The 6,071-nt window shown below is 41.1% G+C and overlaps 1 pseudogene; it reads left to right on the top strand.

Annotated features, from left to right (window-relative positions):
• The first annotated feature begins 2,051 nt into the window (after window positions 1-2,051).
• LOC112399271 (thyroid receptor-interacting protein 11-like) overlaps window positions 2,052-6,071 on the top strand; it is a 4,947-nt pseudogene continuing 927 nt past the window's right edge.

Below are 6,071 nucleotides of genomic sequence, written 5' to 3'. Positions count from 1 at the left end.
GCGGCGCGCAGCCAGGCCTCCGCCCCCGGCCCGGGGGCCGCCCGATTCCCAGCCCGCAGGCGGTCCCCGGGCCTCGCGACGCGCGGCCGCCCAGGGCCCTGCGGTCCACTCGGACTTCGGCGTGCTTTCGCTCAGCGATCTCCCGCCCGAGTGATATTTAACTCACTTCCCAGACTAGATCTCAAACACACGGTGGACAAAGCAGACACAAAGAGTGTAGACGGTGCGACTCCGTCCAAGAACCGCCAAAACTCATCTTCAGGACTAGACACCCGGGCAGGGCTCGCTGAGGGAGGAGGGCCGAGGTGGACCCGAAAAGGAGCTTTGGGACGATGGAAATGTTCAAAGTCTTTAGCAGGGCCGTACTTATGCACAGGTGTAGACATTTGTCAAAATGCACCTATCTGTACTCTTAAGAGGGATGCGTGTCACTATGTACATTTTACCTCGATTTTTTTAAGAAAAAAAAAATGGTTGCGTGAAACTCACAAGCTGCAGGACAGTGTGATGCCACTTAGTAAAAAAGTCAAAGGCAATTAAATATATTTTACTCCTATTCAAAAAGTATTACTCTAGTACTGCTTTTCTTTTATTGATTAAAATCTACCTTGCATATCATTCTGTATTAAAAAAAAATCAGAGGCAAGGTGTGTTTTCTACAAACAGGAGCTCAGAGATGGCATCTTCAGTGCGGCTGTGATGGTGGCCGCGTCCAGGGGGCCGAGGTGGTGCAGGGTACTGGGAAAATCACGGAAGGAGAGGAGAAGAGCCCAACTCCAGCGCTGGGAAGTCATGGATGAACAGAGGCCCGAGAGGGGACAGGTCACTGGAGATGGGCCCTTTGTTATGTCCCAGGCCAGGCCTGGGCGTTGCCAGGCAGGTGTGGCCATTGAGGGGCCCTCGCAGCCCACATTGCCTAGAAACCCCTCACTGTGCTTTGATTCTTAACCTCGCGCTGGCAGCAGTGCAGTGACACTTGGCGGGATTGTCCGACTGTGCTGGACACTTTTTTCGGAGAGGACCAGGTCAGTTCTATGACCTGCTTTGATGTCCTCCTAGTTTGGTGGCCTTGGCTCCTGCTTAGGCCATTCCCTGGGGCAAGTGGGTGGTACTGTGGCATCTTTCACAGGCCACATTTCTAGTTTCACAAAAGATGTGCTGAGGAAGGGAGCTGAAAATGTAGAAGTACCTGACTCTACAACAGAGGAGGTTGAAGACTCTCAGTCAGTCTTAAAATCAGAGGCTGAGAGACTTAGAATCTTTGTAGTGATGTAGACAAGAAGTATGAAGCCTCAGAGCTTCAATGAAAGCAGCAAACTGCAAGTTACAGACATCAATTACACCAGAAAGACATAGAAATCAAACTTCTTAAAGCAAGGCAGATAGCGCTAAAGGATCAGTTGCTAAAGGTGCAGTCAGTCACCCAGATAGTAAATCTTGAGGATGGCCTTGTGCCCTCAACTCGTGTACCCTCTTCAGTGGGTTATGATATCTATCAGCATGCTTTAGGTTTCCAGAATGATGATATGGACTTTGCTGACCTAATTTGGTCACAATAAGAAATAAATAGATTGTCAAAAGAAGTTTTAAGACTTGAAGCTGATGTCAGCCATTGGAGACATTTTGCTCAAACTTCTACAGCATTTCATTTAGATCTATAGCTTTGATGTAAATGAAATGTACAAACTGCAAAATACCATCAAGGAATTTGAACAGAATCTAAATAAGGAAATTGATGACCATCAACTTGAAATAGCAGTGTTGCAGGAAGTTCATCAACAGAAACTGGCAGAAATAAGTCGCAGGCATCCAAAACAATTAAAGGAGCTTCCCTGGTGGCGCAGTGGTTCAGAGTCCGCCTGCCGATGCAGGGGACGCGGGTTTGTGCCCCGATCTGGGAAGATCCCACATGCCACGGAGCGGCTGGGCCCGTGATCCATGGTCACTGAGCCTGCGCGTCCGGAGCCTGTGCTCCGCAACGGGAGAGGCCACAACAGTGAGAGGCCCGTGTACTGCAAAAAAAAAAGAAACAATTAAAGGACTATGAGGGAATGATTCATGATATGCAAAAAGCTATTGAAGTCCTAGCAGATGAAAAACTAGAGTCCACCAAAAAAATCAAAGGACTTGAGATTAGAGTAAAATATCTTTAAAATAATTATCTTCTGTAGAAAAGGAAAGGGATGCTTTCATTAGAGAACAAGACCAGATAAATGAAATGAACAAAAGAACTGAAGAAGGTGAGTTGCAACCTTCTCTTAGGAAGTGGAGTGATGCTGTGACAGAAAAAGAAAAAGTTCTTCCACAGAGTACATCACTGGAAGAAGTGTCCAGATAGCAACAGCCACGGTCTGTTGCTGAAAATGAAATAATGTGATTGAGTAGCTTAAAGCAGGATAAAAATCTCATGGAAGAGAACCTGAAACTTCAAAAATGAGTCCAAGTTTTAGAAAAAGAAAATTCATTATTAAATAAAGAAAAGGAAGAACTTCAATGATCACTTGTCAAATTGAGCAATGAATATGAACTCATTAAAAGAACAGCTACAGGAGACATGGATTTGGATTCAGAAGTACATCATTTAAGATGTGACTGGGAAATCAAAGAAGGAAAAGTCAATGAGAGTACTACTTAAAAGAAATGACTGACTTCTGAGTTAGGAGAGTTGCACAGGCAAAAACCAAAAACTACAATGCACGTGGTTTTGATGAAAGATCAGCAAACAGAACAACAAGATGAAGGAGACAGCATCATCGGTAAAGTAAAACAAGGTCTAGAATATGAGAAAAAGAGAGTTCGTTAACTTGAAGATGATAAAGTGAACATTACTAAAGAGTTAGATGGGCAAAAAGAAAAGTTAATTCATTTAAAAATGGAAAAAGGACAGTTAGAAGCAGAATTTTGTCAGGATGAACAGAGACTGTTGGAAGAAAGGAAGTATGAGCAAACTATCAAAGAACTGTCAAGTACAGATAACCCAGACAGCTGTGCCTTACAGCTGGAGCATGAGTGTTTAATTAAACTCAGTCAAGAGAAAGACTGTGAAATATCAGAACTCAAAAAGAATATTGAGCAGATGATTGCTGAGCACAAAGAAACTAAGGAAATTTTGTCATCTAGTTTAGAAGAGCAGAAACAATTGAAACAACTCATAAGAGAGAAAAAAAATTTATTGAAAAACTTCAAGGAAGTTCACAGCTTCGGGAGGAGTTAGATCAATATACTCAAGCCTTAAGAAAAATGGAAATTTTACAGCAAACCATAGAGGAAAAAGATACAAGTCTTGCATCCATGAAAGAAGAAAATAGTCACCTGAAAGAAGAATTGGAATGACTGAGGGAAGAACACAGTCAAACCGCACCTATGGTTGACCCTAAAACTCTAGACACTGTTACAGAACTAGAATCTGAGGTATCTCAAGAGAGAACAGTTGAAGATAATCTTGAGATTAAACCTCATCAAAAGATAATTGAAGATCAAAACCAGAGTAAAATGCAACTACTTCAATCTTTACAAGAGCAGAAACAGAAAAATCCCAAATACCAACACGAGCAAATGAATATTAAACGCAATCAGCTCTTTCTGGCCAAAGGGGAGGAAAAGGAGAATTTGCAAAATGCAATAGAACAAATCAAAACCCAGCCACTGGAAAAATTCCAGCACACGCCAACAGAACATTCTGATACTTTTCAAGTAACAGAAGTTCAGAGTCTTAATATAGAAAATGGAAATGAAAAGCATGACTTATCTAAAGCCAAAATTGAAAGATCAGTACAAGGAATAAAAGAACAAAAATTGGAGATTAAACTTCTAATTGAAAAGAATACCCTTTTAACTGAACAGGTTGATCAGCTGTCCAAAGGTGAGATTGGTAAACTAACGCAGTTTATCCAGCAAAAAGATTTGTGTCTTCACATGAAAGTATCTTCAGCTTCCTCCAGTGACCAAGATAATGGACAGAATCAACAGCGATTGCGAGCCTCTGCTTTGGAAAGAGAACAAATATTAGCTGTTTTAGATGAGAAGACTAGGGAAAACAGCAATCTTAAAAGAGAAAACTTGAGAATGATGTGGATATAATTGTTGCCAAAGAAGCAGACCTCATGAAACTCAAAGATGCAAATACAAAACTCTCCACCAGATTTGAAAGCAGTGGTCAGGATATGTTTAGAGAAACGATGCAGAATTTGTCCCACATCATTTGAGAAAAAGATATGGAAACTGATGCTTTAACTCAGAAGTGTCAGACTTTACTGGCAATACTGCAAACGTCCAGCAATGGTGATGAAGTGAGAGGTGTTAATATGGATCAGTCTGAGGAGCTTCTACAGGAACGTGATAAATTAAAACAGCAAGTTAAGATAATGGAAGAGTAGAAAGAGCACGTGATGGCCACTGTACAAAATATGCAGCGTGGGTCACCCCATCTTCAGAAAGAGCTTCAACAACTTCAGGCACGGGTTTTAGTTGACAATGATAATAATTCTAAACTACAAATGAACTATACTGACCTGATCAAACTTATGATGGGAGTGAAATCAAACTCAAAAACTTGGAGAAGCAAGTAGTGCAAATTCAGTTTAGCCGAGAGCAGCTTTGCAATACCAAAGATATTCTGTTAGGGATGTTTGACCTTATTTTACTACAGTCCTCCAATGAATCACTTACATCCGAGTCAGCAGCCTCTCTGAAGGCAATGAAACCTGATGGATTGAGTGAATCTTCTAAATTGCTCAAAGAAGAGACAGAAGAGTTAAGAAAATTAACGGAGTAAAAAGATGCAACCATTAGAGTACTCCAGGAAGGTAATCATAGATTGTCTGATTCCATTGCAGACAATTCAGAGCTAGAAAGAAAACGACGTGGACAAATGGATTCAGAAATGAAGCAGCTACGGGAGAAACAAGATGACTTGCAAAACTTACTTAAGGAAAAAGAGCTTTTAATCAAAGCAAAAAGTGATGAATTACTTTCTTTAAGTGAAAATTTCACTAATGTAGTGAGTGAAAATGAACTTTTGAGGCAGGGAGTAATCAACCTGAAGGAGAGAGTCGTCAACTTTGAACTGGATATGTGTAAACTAAAAGAGGAAAATGAAAAATTAGTAGAAACATCTAGGGAAGAGGAAACAAAATCAAGAGACAAAGATGTGGTTTCCTATGATGTGGAGAGAGAAAGAATTGGAATACGTTGCAATGAAGGAGAAGGTGCTTGCTTTTGAGCATCTTTTGAAAGAAACAGAACTCGGCAAGACAGGGGAATTAAGTCAGTTTTTAAATGCAGTTACATCAATGCAAGAAAAGACTGTTATGTTTCAACAGGCCAGAAATGAGACCATGTTGGCATTGAAACAGAAACAAATAGAAAACTGTGCCCTCCAGAGTGAGGTTCAACATTTACACGACAAAGAACTACACTTAAAGCAGGAGCCAGAGAGATCGCATAAGCACGCAGTAGAATCAGAAGCGTCTCATAACCGCAAAGCTTTGGCTGCAGAAGACAGAGCAGCTAAACTAAGAATGAAAGTCACCGCATTGGAGGAAAAGCTCCTTCTATCTTCCAATGCGAGGGAAAATGCAAATCAGCAAGCCAGTTTGCAGATAGAGTCGTTGAAGGAACAACTGAATGTTGTCACAAAGCAGAGAGATGACATTTGGCTACAGCTTTCTGTTTCCCAAGAACAAGAAAAGTAGTATGCACAAGCGCTAAGCTAACGTGAGGATGGTAGTCGCAGAATGGATGGAAATAGTTGCAGATAATCTAGAAGGAAAACTAATATCGGCACAAGGACATCAGGAGAAAGTGAATGCTGCCTTGACTCTGAAGGAAGAACAAATTAAAGATCTGAAAAAACAAAATGAGGTCCAACAGGAAGTGCTGGATGATGTACAGAAGAAACTGATGAACTTACTAAGTAACACAGAAGGAAAAGTTGACAAGAGCCTCATGAGGAACCTCTTCTTGGGGTATTTTCAAACACCAAAACAACAACGTCATGAAGTGCTACAGATAATGGGCAACATTCTGGGTATTAGAAAGGAAGAAATAGATCTTTTTTTTTTTTTTTTTTT

The sequence above is a fragment of the Neophocaena asiaeorientalis genome, unplaced genomic scaffold (genome assembly GCF_003031525.2).
Source record: "Neophocaena asiaeorientalis asiaeorientalis breed wild unplaced genomic scaffold, Neophocaena_asiaeorientalis_V1.1 scaffold91, whole genome shotgun sequence".
Taxonomy (NCBI): domain Eukaryota; kingdom Metazoa; phylum Chordata; class Mammalia; order Artiodactyla; family Phocoenidae; genus Neophocaena; species Neophocaena asiaeorientalis.
Note: the sequence above shows the minus strand (reverse complement) of the source record. Positions and strands in the feature narration are given on the sequence as shown.